The following is a 17,907-nucleotide window of genomic DNA, read 5'->3' on the forward strand; positions in this document are numbered from 1 at the left end:
AAGATCCCCCCCCCTCCCCTCAATCTTCTAAATCCAGTGAGTATAAGCCCAGTCGATCCAGTCTTTCTTCATATGAAAGTCCTGCCATCCCAGGAATCAATCTGGTGAACCTTCTCTGTACTCCCTCTATGGCAGGAATGTCTTTCCTCAGATTAGGGGACCAGAACTGCTCACAATTAGCGGTAGAGATTGTGGTGGCATTAGAAATGATCTTTCAAAACTCATCGGACTCTGGGATGGTGCCGGAGGGCTGGAACATTGCAAACGTCACTCGCTCTGTAAGAAAGGGAGGAAGGCAGCAGAAAGGAAATTACAGACCAGTTCGCCTGACCCCAGCGGTTGGGAAGACGTTGGAGTCAATTGTTAAAGATGAGGTGATGGAGTACTTGGTGACACAGGACAAGATAGGACAAAGTCAGCAGGGTTTCCTTCAGGGAAAATCTTGTCTGACGAGTCTGTCGGAATGCCTTGTGGAGATTACAGGTAGGACAGATAAAGGGGATGTAGTGGATGTTGTATATTTGGACTTTCAGAAGGCCTTTGACAAGGTGCCGCACAATGAGGCCGCTCACCAAGTTAAGAGCCCGTGGCATTACAGGGAAGTTACTAACATGGTTAGGGAATCGGCTGATTGGTAGGAGGCAGCGAGTGGGAATGAAAGGATCCTTTTCTGGTTGGCCGCCGGTAACCAGTGGTGTTCTGCAGGGGTCGATGTTGGGGCCTCTTCTTTTTGTGCTGTACATCAGTGATTTAGACGATGGAATGGACGGCTCTGTTGCCAAGTTTGCAGGCGATACGAAGGTCGGTGGAGGGACAGGTAGTGTTGAGGAAACAGGTAGGATGCAGAAGGACTTAGATGAGGAGAAGGGGCGAGAGAGTGGCAAGTGAAACACAATGTTGGAAAATGCGCGGGGTCACGCACTTTGATAGTTGGAGTAACTGTGCGGACTGTTTTCTAACTGGGGCGAAAATCGGAGAATCTGACATGCAAAGGGACGCATGCGCAGAAAGTTCACCTTGCAGGCAGTGGTGAGGGTGACAAACGCCATGTCAGTATTCATCTGAAGAGGTCCAGACTCTTGGAGCAGGGATGTGATGCTGAGGCTTTATAAGGCACCGGCGAGGCCCCGCCTTGAGCACCGTGAACAGGTTTGGGCCCCTCGTCTACGGAAAGACGTGCTGGCTTCAGAAGGATTTCACAGGAGGTCCGCAAGGATGATTCTGGGAATGAAAGGGTTAACAGAGGAGTAATGTTGCTGTGAGGCCGAGACAGAGTCGATGTGAAGAGTATGCTCCCCATGGTGGGGGAGTCTCGGACAGCAGGGCACAGACTCAGAATAGAGGGGCGTCCATTTACAACAGAGATGCGGAGAAATTTCTTTGGCCGGAGGGTGGTGATCGTGTGGAATGTATTTACCGCTGGACCAGTGGAGTCCGGGTCGTTGGGTGTATCTAAGACAGAGGCTGATGGGCTTTTGATTGGACGCAGCATCAAAGGTCACGTGGACAACGCTCCTCAGGGGTCACTGGCTCCAAAGGGTTCTTTTACCTCAAGCTGACTAATCACCCCCGGTTCATTACACGACACCCAATCTAGTGTCTAGGCTCAATGACAAATTACTGTAAAACGCCATCTCTTAGGCACTCAACAAACTCTCTCCCTTGAGATCCATTACCAACCTGATTTTCCCAATCGACCTGCATGTTATATTCTCCCATGACTATCATAACATTGCCCTTTTAAACTGCTTTTCTATTTCTTAGAAACATAGAAACCCTGCAGCACAATACAGACCCTTCGGCCCACAAGGTTGTGCCCAACATTTCCCTACCCTAGAAATTACTAGGCTTACCTATAGCCCTCTATTTTTCTAAGCTCCATGTACCTATCCAAAAGTCTCTTAAAAGCCCCTATCGTATCCGCCTCCACCACCGTTACCGGCAGCCCATTCCACACACTCACCACTCTCTGAGTAAAAAACTTACCACTGACATCTCCTCTGTACCGACTCCCCAGCACCTTAAACCTGTGTCCTCTTGTGGCAACCATTTCAGCCCTGGGAAAAAGCCTCTGACTTTTAATGCCTCTCATCGTCTTATACGCCTCTATCAGGTCACCTCTCATCCTCCGTCGCTCCGAGGAGAAAAGGCCGAGTTCACTCAACCTATTCTCACAAGGCATGCTCCCCAATCCAGACAACATCCTTGTAAATCTCCTCTGCACCCTTCCTATGGCTCCCACATCCTTCCTGTAGTGAGGCGACCAGAACTGAGCACAGTACACCAAGTGGGGTCTGACCAGGGTCCGTTCCCATTGTAATCTTCGGCCCACATCCCAGCTACTGTTGGGAGGCCTGTGTATAACTGCCATTAACGTCCTTTGACCCGTGCAGTTTCCTAACTCAACCCACAAGGACTCAACATCTTCCGATCCGATGTCACATTTTTCTACTGATATAATGCCATTCTTAACCAGCAGAGCGACACCAGCCCCTCTAACTACTGAGCCCTCTGATCAATTCTGGTTCGTTGAGCAGCTCCCAATCCGGAATAGCTCTGCAGGCGCTGCTCCAGAAACCCATAGAACACTACAGGCCCTTCGGCCCACAATGTTGTGCCGACCCTCAAACCCTGCCTCCCATACAACCCCCCACCTTACATTCCTCCATATACCCGTCTAGTAGTCTCTTAAACTTCACTAGTGTATCTGCCTCCACCACCGACTCAGGCAGTGCATTCCACGCACCAACCACTCTCAGAGTAAAAAACCTTCCTCTAATATCCCCCTTGAACTTCCCTCCCCTTTCCTTAAAGCGGGGAGTGGTCGCTCCGTGCCCTCCTGAAGTCAATGACCATCTCTTTTGTTTTGTTCACATTCAGAGACAGGTTGTTGGCTCTGCACCGGTCCGTTAGCCGCTGCACCTCCTCTCTGTAAGCTGACTCGTCGTTCTTGCTGAAAAGGGGAAGTACAACGAGATCTAGATCTGGATACCCCCCATCATAGGGAACAACCTCTCCAATGTCCACCTCATCCAGTCCTTTCAACGTTCGGTAGTTTCAATGAGATTCCACCCCCCCCCCCCGCATTCTTCTAAATTCCAGTGAGTCCAGGCCCAAAGCTGCCAAACGCTCCTCATATGTTAACCCCTTCGTTCCCGGAATCATCCTCGCAAACCTCCTCTGGACTCGCTCCAACGACAACACTTCCTTTCTGAGACGCAGGGCCCAGAACTGTTGACAATACTGCAAGTGCGGCTGACTAGTATCTTATGAAGGCTCAGTATTATCTGCCCGCTTTTATATTCTATTCCCTTTGAAATGACTAGTGGGGTGACCGCAAGGCTCGGTGCTGGGACCGCAGCTATTCACGATATACATTAATGATTTAGATGAATGGATTAAATGTAACTTTAGCAAACTTGCAGATGACACAAAGCTGGATGGCAGTGTGAAATGTCAGGAGGATGTTAGGAGAATGCAGGGTGACTTGGACACGTTGGGTGAGTGGGCAGATGCATGGCAGATGCAGTTTAATGTGGATAAATGTGAGGTTATCCACTTTGGTGGCAAGAACAGGAAGGCAGATTAGTATCTGAATGGTATCAAGTTAGGAAAAGGGGAAGTACAACGAGATCTAGGTGTCCATGTTCATCAGTCACTGAAAGTAAGGATGCAGGTACAGCAGGCAGTGAAGAAAGCTAATGGCATGTTGGCCTTCATAACAAGGGGAGTTGAGTACAGGAGTAAAGAGGTCCTTCTGCAGTTGTACAGGGCCCTGGTGAGACCCCACCTGGAGTATTGTGTGCAGTTTTGGTCTCCAAATTTGAGGAAGGACATTCTTGCTATCGAGGGAGTGCAGCGTAGGTTCACAAAGTTAATTCCCGGAATGGCGGGACTGTCATACGTTGAAAGATTGGAGCGACTGGGCTTGTATACACTGGAATTTAGAAGGATGAGAGGGGATCTGATTGAAACATAAATGATTATTAATGGATTGGACACGCTAGAGGCAGGAAACACGTTCCCGATGTTGGGGGATTCCAGAACCAGAGGCCACAGTTTAAGAATAAGGGTTAGGCCATTTAGAACGGAGTTGAGGAAAAACTTTTTCAACCAGAGAGTTGTGGATCTGTGGAATGCTCTGCCTCAGAAGGCAATGGAGGCCGAGTCTCTGGATGCTTTCAAGAGAGAGGTCGATAGAGATAGCGGAGCCCAGGGATATGGGGAGAGGGCAGGAACGTGGTACTGATTGTGGATGGTCAGCCATGATCACAGTTAATGGCGGTGCTGGCTCGAAGGGCCGAATGGCCGACTCCTGCACCTATTGTCTATTGACTTCTGGTTGTAGTTTATTTCGTCTGTTTTGGGACTGTGAATGTGCTAAAACATTTTGGGTTGATGTTTGTTAATTTATAGATCAATACATTAATATGGATTTTACTTTTTGTTTTGAAAACATTTCATTAGGGTTTACTAATAGTACCAAATCTCATAGAAATCCTTATGCAGATGATACTAAGGTAGGTGGCGTTGTGGATAATGAAGTAGGTTTTCAAAGCTTGCAGAGAGATTTAGGCCAGTTATAAGAGTGGGCTGAACGATGACAGATGGAGTTTAATGCTGATAAGTGTGAGAAGCTACATTTTCGTAGGACTAATCAAAATAGGACATGCAGTGTAAGTGGTAGGGTATTGAAGAATGCAGTAGAACAGAGTGATCTAGGAATAATGGTGTATACTTGCCTGAAGGTGGAATCTCATGTGGATAGGGTGGTGAAGAAAGCTTTTGGTATGCTGGCCTTTATAAATCAGAGCACTGAGTATAGGAGTTGGGATGTAATGTTAAAATTGTACAAGGCATTGGTGAGGCCGAATTTGGAGTATTGTGTACAGTTCTGGTCACCGAATTATAGGAAAGATGTCAACAAAATAGAGAGAGTACCGAGGAGATTTACTAGAATGTCACCTGGGTTTCAGCACCTAAGTTACAGGGAAAGGTTGAGCAAGTTAGGTCTTTATTCTTTGGAGCGTAGAAGGTTGAGGGGGGACTTGGTAGGGGCATTAAAAATTACGAGGGGGATAGATGGAGTTGACGTGGATAGGCTTTTTCCATTGAGAGTAGGGGAGATTCAAACAAGAGGACATGAGTTGGGAGTTAGGGGGCAAAATTTTAAGTGTAACTCGAGGGGGAATTTCTTTACTCAGAGAGTGGTAGCTGTGTGGAATGAGCTTCCAGTAGAAGTGGTTAAGGCAGGTTCGATATTGTAATTTAAAGTAAAATTGGACAGGTATATGGACAGGAAAGGAATGGAGTGTTATGGGCTGAGTGCGGGTCGGTGGGACTAGGTGAGAGGAAGCGTTCAGCACGGACTAGAAGGGCCGAGATGGCCTGTTCCCGTGCTGTAATTGTTACATGGTTACATGAGAAATAATTCTTTCTTTATCACAAATCTTTTGGTAATTTACAGCAAATTTTATTATCCATAAGTGTCAATACAGCAATAAGAAACCTTCATTTATATTTTTTAAGTCAGACATCAAAACGATATAACTGACCGGCGACAAGGAGTGACCGGTTGAATAATCAGTCCCGTTTCACACCGTCACTCTGCATCGGTGAACCGATGATTATAAAATCACACTTCAGGGCCGTGTCCGGGATCGCTGCAGATCCAGGGTCACTGCCGAGGGATTTGTCCATTTAACATCATTATATCGGCCAGGCTGCCGAATGCACCGTCCTCAGCAAAGGGAGCAAAAGGATTCTCTCCCAGGATCATACCCCCCACCCCGGGACACCGCTGTCCCAGACTAAGACCCGGACCCCGGGCTCTTCCTGTCCGGTTAATTCCCCGGGGAGTCACGTGGGGAATCTCGAACACGCACATCCGGCGGAAGCTGCCCCGCCGGACAACAGACGGATACACGTCACGGCGGGACCGCTGCGAGGGACGCACACAACGCGAGGACCGAGCTGGTTCCGTTAAAACCGTTGGGAATCAGCCCGGCGCGCGGCCGATAAAGGTGAGGGTGGGAGTTAAAGGTGAGGGCGGGGAGTCGGCCAAATGTCCCCACCCCGCGGGCGGGGATGTTCACACGGTCACTCTCAGTCCGGGTCTGGGTTCCTGCAGAGATCTCAGTTCCTTCATCCCGGTCTCACTGAACCGATTGTCCCACAGCCTGAAACAGATGGGAGAATAAAGATGAAATAAACAGATTACACAACAGTGTCAGTAGCAGAAGACCGGGGTTAATGTTTCAACAACACTCACAGACAAATATCACCAGAAAAACCGCGGATCCGCTGATATTTTATCACATTGAACATTAACACAAACACTCACAGGATCCACTTCAGACTAAGGAGGGTCTGTATGAGGCGGCGGAGAGCGGGGACAGATCGGTCTGTCAGAGAGTTTTCACTCAGGTCCAGATCCTTCAGTGATGGGTTTGTACTGAGAGCGGAGGCGAGATCCTCGGCACCGGAATCTGTGAGACCGACACTGTTCAGCCTGGAGATGAGAGAGAGTGAGGGTGAAGGACACAGAGAGACAGGAGACGGTACAAATCCCCAGTGTTTATCAGTAACACAATTACTGATCGCATTAATGTTCAGTGTCAGACACCCAGTGACTGTAAACACAATCTCCCACAGTCTGGTACTTACCACAGTGTCTGTATTTTACACTCCGGGTTCCTCAGAGCCGCAGACACCAGTTTCACTCCTGAATTTCCCAGTTTATTATTGTTCAGTCTAAACACAAACAGACAAATTGATGAACATAGTGATTAAAACCGTGTGTCTGGGGGCATTTCTCTCACTCGGATATTTCAGGGAGCATTAAACCCTTTATTAATTCACTGATCGTAGTTCCCATCACTGTCAATGACCCTCACTGCCCAGCTCCAAGGAATTCACCGAATGTCAGTAATTTCGTCTGTCGGTGTGACCCTGTAAACTCCACATATTCTCTCTTATTCCCTGATGGATAGAAAAGTGTTCCTGAGGTGAGACAATCGGAAAGGGCAGGGGTGAAGGGGAGAAAGTCAAACAGTGAGGAAGATTTGAGAATCGGGAAATGTCGATGGGAGATGGAGGAAGAGACATCTCCTAAGGTAAAGGATGGAAAGACACAGAAGGAAGCGGATGTGGAAGAGAGATCCCACAAGAGGAAGTGGGGTGGGGGAGAGAGATCCCACAGGAGGAAGGGGGATGTGGGACAGAGATCCCACAAGAGGAAGGGGGATGGGAAAGAGAGATACCACAAGAGTAAGGGGGATGGAGGACAGAGATCCCACAGAAGGAAGTTGGATGGGGAAGAGAGATCACACAGGAGGACGGGGGATGGGGGAGAGAGATCCCACAGGAGGAAGGGGGATGGGGAAGAGAGATCCCACAGTAGGAAGTGGGATGGGGAAGAGAGATCCCACAGGAGGAAGGAGGGTGGCGGAGAGAGATCCCACAGGAGGAAAGGGGATGGGGGAAACAGATCAAACAGGAGGAAGGGGATGGGGGACAGAGATCCCACTGGTGGAAGGGGATGGGGGAGAGAGAACCTACAGGAGAAAGGGGGAAGTGGAAGAGAGATCCCACAGGAGGAAGGGGGATGGGGAAGAGAGATCCCACAGGAGGAAGGGGGATGTGGAAGAGAGATCCCACAGGAGGAAGGGGGATGGAGGACAGAGATCCCGCAGGTGGAATGGGGATGTGGGAGAGAGTTCCACCAGGAGGAAGGGGGATGTGGGAGAGAGTTCCCACAGGAAGAAGGGGGATGTGGGAGAGAGATCCCACAGGAGGAAGGGGGATGTGGGAGAGAGATCCCACAGGAGGAAGGGGGATGTGAAAGAGAGATCCCACAGGAGGAAGGGGGATGTGGAAGAGAGATCCCACAGGAGGAAGGGGGATGGGGAAGAGAGATCCCACAGGAGGAAGGGGGATGTGGAAGACAGATCCCACAGGTGGAAGGGGGATGGAGGAGAGAGATCCCACAGGAGGAAGGGGGATGTGAAAGAGAGATCCCACAGGAGGAAGGGGGATGTGGAAGAGAGATCCCACAGGAGGAAGGGGGATGGGGGAGAGAGATCCCGCAGGTGGAATGGGGATGTGGGAGAGAGTTCCCACAGGAAAAAGGGGGATGTGGGAGAGAGATCCCACAGGAGGAAGGGGATGGGGGAGAGAGATCCTACAGAAGGAAGGGGGAGAGAGATCCCACAGGAGGAAGGTGGAGAGAGATCCCACAGGAAGAAGGGGGACGGGGAAGAGAGATCCCACAGGAGGAAGGGTGACGGGGGATAAAGATCACACACGAGGAAGGGGATGGGGGAGAGAAATCCCACAGGAGGACGGGGGATGTGGGAGAGAGTTCCCACAGGAGGAAGTCTCCCACACGAGGAAGGGGGACGGGAGAAAGAGATCCCACAGGAGGAAGGGGAACGGGGGAGAGAGATCCCAGAGGAGGAAGGGAGATGGGGAAGAGAAATCCCACAGGAGGAACGGGGATCCAACAAGAGGAAGGGGTATGGGGTAGAGAGATCCCACAATAGGAATGGTGGATGGTGGAGAGAGATCCCACAGGAGGATGGGGGATGGGGAAGAGAGATCCCACAGGAGCAACGGGGACGGGGGAGAGAGATCCCACAGGAGGAAGGGGGATGGGGGATAGAGATCCCACAGGAAGGGGAATGGGGAAGAGGGATCCCACCGGAGGAAAGGGATTGGGAAGAGAGATCCCACAGGCGGTTGGGGGAAGGGGAAGAGATATCCCACAGAGGAAGGGGGATGGGGGAGAGAGATCACACAGGAAGGGGGATGGGGAAGACGGATCCGCCCGGAGGAAAGGGATAGGGAAGAGAGATCCCACAGGAGGAAGGGAGATGGTGGAGAGAGATCACACAGGAGGAAGGGGGACGAGGGAGAGAGATCCCACAGGAGGAAGGGGGACGGGGGAGAGAGATCCCAAAGGAGGAAGGGCGACGGGGGAGAGAGAACCCACAGGAGGAATGGGGACGGGGAAGAGGGATCCCACAGGGGGAAGCGGGATGGGGAAGAGAGATCCCATAGGGGGAAGGGAGATGGGGATTAGAGATCCCACAGGAGGAAGCAGAAATAGGAACAAAGATCCCGCAGGAGGATTTGGGATGGGGAAAATGGATCCCACAGAAGGTAAGGGGGTGGGGTAGAGAAACCCCCCTGGGTGTAGGGGGAATGGGAATAGAGGCCCTACAAGGTGTATGGTTAGAGCGATCCCATGGGAGGAAGCGGGATGGGGAAGGTAGATCCCACAGGGGGAAGCGGGATGGGGAAGAGAGATCACACAGGGGGAAGGGAGATGGGGATTAGAGATCCCACAGGATGAAGGGGGATAGGGAAGAGAGATCCCTCAGGATGAAGGAGGAAGGTGAAGAGAGATCCCACAGGAGGAAGGGGGATGCGGAAGAGAGATCCTACAGGAGGAAGGGGGATGTGTAAGAGAGATCCCACAGGAGGAAGGGGGATGTGGAAGAGAGATCCCACAGGAGGAAGGGGGATGGGGGAGAGAGATCCCGCAGGTGGAATGGGGATGTGGGAGAGAGTTCCCCCAGGAGGAAGGGGGATGTGGGAGAGAGTTCCCACAGGAAGAAGGGGGATGTGGGAGAGAGATCCCACAGGAGGAATGGGGATGTGGGAGAGAGATCCCACAGGAGGAAGGGGGATGGGGGAGAGAGATCCCGCAGGTGGAATGGGGATGTGGGAAAGAGTTCCCCCAGGAGGAAGGGGGATGTGGGAGAGAGTTCAAACAGGAAGAAGGGGGATGTGGGAGAGAGATCCCAGAGGAGGAAAGGGGATGTGGGAGAGAGATCCCAGAGGAGGAAGGGGGATGTGGGAGAGAGTTCCAACAGGAGGAAGGGGATGGGGGAGAGAGATCCCACAGGAGGAAGGTGGAGAGAGATCCCACAGGAAGAAGGGGGACGGGGAAGAGTGATCCCACAGGACGAAGGGGGACGGGGGAGAGAGATCCCACAGGAGGAAGGGGATGGGGGAGAGAGATCCCACAGGAGGTAGGGGGATGTGGGAGAGAGATCCCACAGGAGGAAGGGGAATGGGGGAGAGAGATCCCACAGGAGGAAGGGGAACGGGGGAGAGAGATCCCAGAGGAGGAAGGGGGACGGGGGAGAGAGATCAAACAGGAGGAAGGGGAACGGGGAAGAGAGATCCCACAGGAGGAATGGGGACGGAGCAGAAAGGTCCCACAGGAATAAGGGGGATGGGGGACAGAGATCCCACAAGAGGAAGTGGGATGGGGCAGAGAGATCCCACAAGTGGAAAGGGGATGGGGAAGAGAGATCCCACAGGAGGAAATGGGATGGGGCAGAGAGATCCCACAGGAGGATGGGGGATGTGGAAGAGAGATCCCACAAGAGGAAGGGGGATGGGGGAGAGAGATCCCACAGGAGGAAGGGGATGGGCGAGAGAGATCCCACAGGAGGAAGGGGGATCGGGAGAGAGATCCCACAGGAGGAAGGGGGATGGGCGACAGAGATCCCACAGGAGGAAGGGGGATGGGGAAAAGAGGTCCCACAGGAGGAAGGGTGATGGGGATGAGAGATCCCGCAGGTGGAAGGGGGATGTGGGAGAGATTTCCACACAGGAGGAAGCGAGATGGTGGAGAGAGATCACACAGGAGGAAGGGGGATGTGGAAGAGAGATCCCACAGGAGGAAGGGGGATGGGGAAGAGAGATCCCACAGGAGGAAGGGGGATGTGGAAGACAGATCCCACAGGTGGAAGGGGGATGGAGGAGAGAGATCCCACAGGAGGAAGGGGGATGTGAAAGAGAGATCCCACAGGAGGAAGGGGGATGTGGAAGAGAGATCCCACAGGAGGAAGGGGGATGGGGGAGAGAGATCCCGCAGGTGGAATGGGGATGTGGGAGAGAGTTCCCACAGGAAAAAGGGGGATGTGGGAGAGAGATCCCACAGGAGGAAGGGGGATGTGGAAGAGAGAGATCCCAGAGGAGGAAGGGGGATGTGGGAGAGAGTTCCAACAGGAGGAAGGGGATGGGGGAGAGAGATCCTACAGAAGGAAGGGGGAGAGAGATCCCACAGGAGGAAGGTGGAGAGAGATCCCACAGGAAGAAGGGGGACGGGGAAGAGAGATCCCACAGGAGGAAGGGTGACGGGGGAGAAAGATCACACACGAGGAAGGGGATGGGGGAGAGAAATCCCACAGGAGGAAGGGGGATGTGGGAGAGAGTTCCCACAGGAGGAAGTCTCCCACACGAGGAAGGGGAACGGGAGAAAGAGATCCCACAGGAGGAAGGGGAACGGGGGAGAGAGATCCCAGAGGAGGAAGGGAGATGGGGAAGAGAAATCCCACAGGAGGAACGGGGATCCAACAAGAGGAAGGGGTATGGGGTAGAGAGATCCCACAATAGGAATGGTGGATGGTGGAGAGAGATCCCACAGGAGGATGGGGGATGGGGAAGAGAGATCCCACAGGAGCAACGGGGACGGGGGAGAGAGATCCCACAGGAGGAAGGGGGATGGGGGATAGAGATCCCACAGGAAGGGGAATGGGGAAGAGGGATCCCACCGGAGGAAAGGGATTGGGAAGAGAGATCCCACAGGCGGTTGGGGGAAGGGGAAGAGATATCCCACAGAGGAAGGGGGATGGGGGAGAGAGATCACACAGGAAGGGGGATGGGGAAGACGGATCCGCCCGGAGGAAAGGGATAGGGAAGAGAGATCCCACAGGAGGAAGGGAGATGGTGGAGAGAGATCACACAGGAGGAAGGGGGACGAGGGAGAGAGATCCCACAGGAGGAAGGGGGACGGGGGAGAGAGATCCCAAAGGAGGAAGGGGGACGGGGGAGAGAGAACCCACAGGAGGAATGGGGACGGGGAAGAGGGATCCCACAGGGGGAAGCGGGATGGGGAAGAGAGATCCCATAGGGGGAAGGGAGATGGGGATTAGAGATCCCACAGGAGGAAGCAGAAATAGGAACAAAGTTCCCGCAGGAGGATTTGGGATGGGGAAAATGGATCCCACAGAAGGTAAGGGGATGGGGTAGAGAAACCCCCCTGGGAGTAGGGGGAATGGGAATAGAGGCCCTACAAGGTGTATGGTTAGAGCGATCCCATGGGAGGAAGCGTGATGGGGAAGGTAGATCCCACAGGGGGAAGCGGGATGGGGAAGAGAGATCACACAGGGGGAAGGGAGATGGGGATTAGAGATCCCACAGGATGAAGGGGGATAGGGAAGAGAGATCCCTCAGGATGAAGGAGGAAGGTGAAGAGAGATCCCACAGGAGGAAGGGGGATGCGGAAGAGAGATCCCACAGGAGGAAGGGGGATGTGTAAGAGAGATCCCACAGGAGGAAGGGGGATGTGGAAGAGAGATCCCACAGGAGGAAGGGGGATGGGGAGAGAGATCCCGCAGGTGGAATGGGGATGTGGGAGAGAGTTCCCCCAGGAGGAAGGGGGATGTGGGAGAGAGTTCCCACAGGAAGAAGGGGGATGTGGGAGAGAGATCCCACAGGAGGAATGGGGATGTGGGAGAGAGATCCCACAGGAGGAAGGGGGATGGGGGAGAGAGATCCCGCAGGTGGAATGGGGATGTGGGAAAGAGTTCCCCCAGGAGGAAGGGGGATGTGGGAGAGAGTTCAAACAGGAAGAAGGGGGATGTGGGAGAGAGATCCCAGAGGAGGAAAGGGGATGTGGGAGAGAGATCCCAGAGGAGGAAGGGGGATGTGGGAGAGAGTTCCAACAGGAGGAAGGGGATGGGGGAGAGAGATCCCACAGGAGGAAGGTGGAGAGAGATCCCACAGGAAGAAGGGGGACGGGGAAGAGTGATCCCACAGGACGAAGGGGGACGGGGGAGAGAGATCCCACAGGAGGAAGGGGATGGGGGAGAGAGATCCCACAGGAGGTAGGGGGATGTGGGAGAGAGATCCCACAGGAGGAAGGGGAATGGGGGAGAGAGATCCCACAGGAGGAAGGGGAACGGGGGAGAGAGATCCCAGAGGAGGAAGGGGGACGGGGGAGAGAGATCAAACAGGAGGAAGGGGAACGGGGAAGAGAGATCCCACAGGAGGAATGGGGACGGAGCAGAAAGGTCCCACAGGAATAAGGGGGATGGGGGACAGAGATCCCACAAGAGGAAGTGGAATGGGGCAGAGAGATCCCACAAGTGGAAAGGGGATGGGGAAGAGAGATCCCACAGGAGGAAATGGGATGGGGCAGAGAGATCCCACAGGAGGATGGGGGATGTGGAAGAGAGATCCCACAAGTGGAAGGGGGATGGGGGAGAGAGATCCCACAGGAGGAAGGGGATGGGCGAGAGAGATCCCACAGGAGGAAGGGGGATCGGGAGAGAGATCCCACAGGAGGAAGGGGGATGGGGGACAGAGATCCCACAGGAGGAAGGGGGATGGGGAAAAGAGGTCCCACAGGAGGAAGGGTGATGGGGATGAGAGATCCCGCAGGTGGAAGGGGGATGTGGGAGAGATTTCCACACAGGAGGAAGCGAGATGGTGGAGAGAGATCACACAGGAGGAAGGGGGACGGGGGAGAGAGATCCCAGAGGAGGAAGTGGGACGGGGGAGAGAGATCAAACAGGAGGAAGGGGAACGGGAGAGAGAGATCCCAGAGGAGGAAGCGGTACGGGGGAGAGAGATCAAACAGGAGGATGGGGGACGGGGAAGAGAGATCCCACAGGAGGAATGGGGACGGAACAGAATGATCCCACAGGAGAAATGGGGATGGGGGACAGAGATCCCAAAGGAGGAAGGGGGATGGTGGAGAGAAATCCCACAAGAGGAAGGGGCCGGGGGAGAGAGATCCCACAGGAGGAATGGGGACGGGGAAGAGGGATCCCACACGGGAAAGCGGGATGGGGAAGAGAGATCCCAAAGGGGGAAGGGAGATGGAGGTTAGAGATCCCACAGGAGGAAGCAGAAAGGGGAACAAAGTTCCCGCAGGGGGATTTGGGATGGGGAAAATGGATCCCACAGAAGGTAAGGGGATGGGGTAGAGAAACCCCCCTGGGAGTAGGGGGGATGGGAATAGAGGCCCTACAAGGTGTATGGTTAGAGAGATCCCATGGGAGGAAGCGGGATGGGGAAGATAGATCCCACAGGGGGAAGCGGAATGGGGAAGACAGATCACACAGGGGTATGGAGATGGGGATTAGAGAACCCACTGGAGGAAGGGGGATAGGGAAGAGAGATCCCTCAGGAGGAAGGAGGAAGGTAAAGAGAGATCCCACAGGAGGAACGGGGATGTGGAAGAGAGATCCCACAGGATGAAGGGGGATGGGGGAGAGAGATCCCGCAGGTGAAATGGGGATGTGGGAGAGAGTTCCCCCAGGAGGAAGAAGGATGTGGGAGAGAGTGCCAACAGGAAGAAGGGGGATGTGGGAGAGAGATCCCACAGGAGGAAGGGGGATGTGGGGGAGAGATCCCACAGGAGGAAGTGGGATCGGGGAGAGAGATCCCACAGGTGGAATGGGGATGTGGGAGACAGTTCCCCCTGGAAGAAGGAGGAAGGTGAAGAGAGATCCCACAGGAGTAAGGGGGATTGGGAAGAGAGATCCCACAGGAGGAAGGTGGATGGGGGAGAGAGATCCCGCAGGTGGAATGGGGATGTGGGAGAGAGTTCCCCCAGGAGGAAGGGGGATGTGGGAGAGAGTTCCCACAGGAAGAAGGGGGATGTGGGAGAGAGTTCCCACAGGAAGAAGGGGGATGTGGGAGAGAGATCCCACAGGTGGATGGGGGATGTGGGAGAGAGATCCCAGAGGAGGAAGGGGGATGTGGGAGAGAGTTCCAACAGGAGTAAGGGGATGTGGGAGAGAGATCCCACAGGAGCAATGGGTAGAGAGATCCCACAGGCGGAAGGGCATGGGGGAGAGAGATCCCACAGGAGGAACGGGGAGAGAGATCCCACAGGAGGAAGGGGGATGGGGGAGAGAGATTCCACTGGAGGAAGGGGATGGGGGAGAGAGATCCCACAGGAGGAAGTAGGATGTGGAAGAGAGATCCCACAGGAGGAAGGGGGATGTGGAAGAGAGATCCCACAGGAGGAAGGGGAATGGGGGAGAGAGATCCCACAGGAGGAAGGGGGAAGGGGGACAGAGATCCCACAGGAGGAAGGGGGATGTGGGAGAGAGTTCCCACAGGAGGAAGTCTCCCACAGGAGGAAGGGGAACGGGAGAAAGAGATCCCACAGGAGGAAGGGGAACGGGGGAGAGAGATCCCAGAGGTGGAAGGGGGACGGGGGGAGAGAGATTAAAAAGGAGGAAGAGGGACGGGGAAGAGAGATCCCACAGGAGGAAGGGGGATGGGGGCAGAATCCCACAGGAGGAAGGGGGATGGGGGAGAGAAATCCCGCAGGTGGAAGGGGGATGTGGGAGAGATTTCCCACAGGAGGAAGCGAGATGGTGGAGAGAGATCACACAGGAGGAAGGGGGACGGGGGAGAGAGATCCCAGAGGAGGATGTGGGACGGGGGAGAGCGATCAAACAGGAGGAAGGGGAACGGGAGAGAGAGATCCCAGAGGAGGAAGGGGTACGGGGGAGAGAGATCCCACAGGAGGAATGGGGACGGAGCAGAATGATCCCACAGGAGAAATGGGGATGGGGGACAGAGATCCCAAAGGAGGAAGGGGGATGGTGGAGAGAAATCCCACAAGAGGAAGGGGGACGGGGGAGAGAGATCCCACAGGAGGAATGGGGACGGGGAAGAGGGATCCCACACGGGGAAGCGGGATGGGGAAGAGAGATCCCAAAGGGGGAAGGGAGATGGAGGTTAGAGATCCCACAGGAGGAAGCAGAAAGGGGAACAAAGTTCCCGCAGGGGGATTTGGGATGGGGAAAATGGATCCCACAGAAGGTAAGGGGATGGGGTAGAGAAACCGCCCTGGGTGTAGGGGGGATGGGAATAGAGGCCCTACAAGGTGTATGGTTAGAGAGATCCCATGGGAGGAAGCGGGATGGAGAAGATAGATCCCACAGGGGGAAGCGGAATGGGGAAGACAGATCACACAGGGTTAGGGAGATGGGGATTAGAGATCCCACTGGAGGAAGGGGGATAGGGAAGAGAGATCCCTCAGGAGGAAGGAGGAAGGTAAAGAGAGATCCCACAGGAGGAACGGGGATGTGGAAGAGAGATCCCACAGGAGGAAGGGGGATGGGGGAGAGAGATCCCGCAGGTGGAAGGGGGATGTGGGAGAGATTTCCCACAGGAGGAAGCGAGATGGTGGAGAGAGTTCCCACAGGAAGAAGGGGGATGTGGGAGAGAGATCCCACAGGAGGAAGGGGGATGTGGGAGAGAGATTCCACAGGAGGAAGTGGGATCGGGGAGAGAGATCCCGCAGGTGGAATGGGGATGTGGGAGACAGATCCCCCTGGAGGAAGGAGGAAGGTGAAGAGAGATCCCACAGGAGTAAGGGGGACTGGGAAGAGAGATCCCACAGGATGAAGGTGGATGGGGGAGAGAGATCCCGCAGGTGGAATGGGGATGTGGGAGAGAGTTCCCCCAGGAGGAAGGGGGATGTGGGAGAGAGTTCCCACAGGAAGAAGGGGGATGTGGGAGAGAGTTCCCACAGGAAGAAGGGGGATGTGGGAGAGAGATCCCACAGGAGGAAGGGGGATGGGGAAGAGATATCCCACAAGAGGAAGGGGGGTGGGGCAGAGAGATCCCACAAGAGGAAAGGGGATGGGGAAGAGAGATCCCACATGAGGAAATGGGATGGGGCAGAGAGATCCCACAGGATGATGGGGAATGTGGAAGAGAGATCCCAAAAGAGGAAGGCTGATGGGGGAGAGAGATCCCACAGGAGGAAGGGGGAGAGAGATCCCACAGGCGGAAGGGCATGGGGGAGGGAGATCCCACAGGAGGAACGGGGAGAGAGATCCCACAGGAGGAAGGGGGATGGGGGAGAGAGATTCCACAGGAGGAAGGGGATGGGGGAGAGAGATCCCACAGGAGGAAGTAGGATGTGGAAGAGAGATCCCACAGGAGGAAGGGGGATGTGGAAGAGAGATCCCACAGGAGGAAGGGGAATGGGGGAGAGAGATCCCACAGGAGGAAGGGGGATGGGGGACAGAGATCCCACAGGAGGAAGGGAGATGGTGGATAGAGATCCCACAGGAGGAAGGGGGATGTGGGAGAGAGATTCCACAGGAGGAAGTGGGATCGGGGAGAGAGATCCCGCAGGTGGAATGGGGATGTGGGAGACAGATCCCCCTGGAGGAAGGAGGAAGGTGAAGAGAGATCCCACAGGAGTAAGGGGGACTGGGAAGAGAGATCCCACAGGATGAAGGTGGATGGGGGAGAGAGATCCCGCAGGTGGAATGGGGATGTGGGAGAGAGTTCCCCCAGGAGGAAGGGGGATGTGGGAGAGAGTTCCCACAGGAAGAAGGGGGATGTGGGAGAGAGTTCCCACAGGAAGAAGGGGGATGTGGGAGAGAGATCCCACAGGAGGAAGGGGGATGGGGAAGAGATATCCCACAAGAGGAAGGGGGGTGGGGCAGAGAGATCCCACAAGAGGAAAGGGGATGGGGAAGAGAGTTCCCACAGGAAGAAGGGGGATGTGGGAGAGAGATCCCACAGGATGATGGGGAATGTGGAAGAGAGATCCCAAAAGAGGAAGGCTGATGGGGGAGAGAGATCCCACAGGAGGAAGGGGGAGAGAGATCCCACAGGCGGAAGGGCATGGGGGAGGGAGATCCCACAGGAGGAACGGGGAGAGAGATCCCACAGGAGGAAGGGGGATGGGGGAGAGAGATTCCACAGGAGGAAGGGGATGGGGGAGAGAGATCCCACAGGAGGAAGTAGGATGTGGAAGAGAGATCCCACAGGAGGATGGGGGATGTGGAAGAGAGATCCCACAGGAGGAAGGGGAATGGGGGAGAGAGATCCCACAGGAGGAAG

The 17,907-nt window shown here is 54.6% G+C and overlaps 2 long non-coding RNA genes across 2 annotated transcripts in view; one reads left to right on the forward strand and one right to left on the reverse strand.

Annotated features, from left to right (window-relative positions):
- The window catches only part of LOC140721640 (uncharacterized), an 801,766-nt gene that overhangs the window by 641,322 nt on the left and 142,537 nt on the right, over window positions 1–17,907 (forward strand). The window lies entirely within an intron of this gene.
- LOC140721605 (uncharacterized) lies at window positions 5,472–7,030 on the reverse strand. The gene is made up of 3 exons (XR_012097414.1): window positions 6,667–7,030; window positions 6,344–6,511; window positions 5,472–6,179 (listed from the first exon to the last, which is right to left on the reverse strand). It is a non-coding gene; the product is annotated as an uncharacterized lncRNA (long non-coding RNA).

This window comes from Hemitrygon akajei, unplaced genomic scaffold (assembly GCF_048418815.1).
Source record: "Hemitrygon akajei unplaced genomic scaffold, sHemAka1.3 Scf000058, whole genome shotgun sequence".
Lineage (NCBI taxonomy): Eukaryota > Metazoa > Chordata > Chondrichthyes > Myliobatiformes > Dasyatidae > Hemitrygon > Hemitrygon akajei.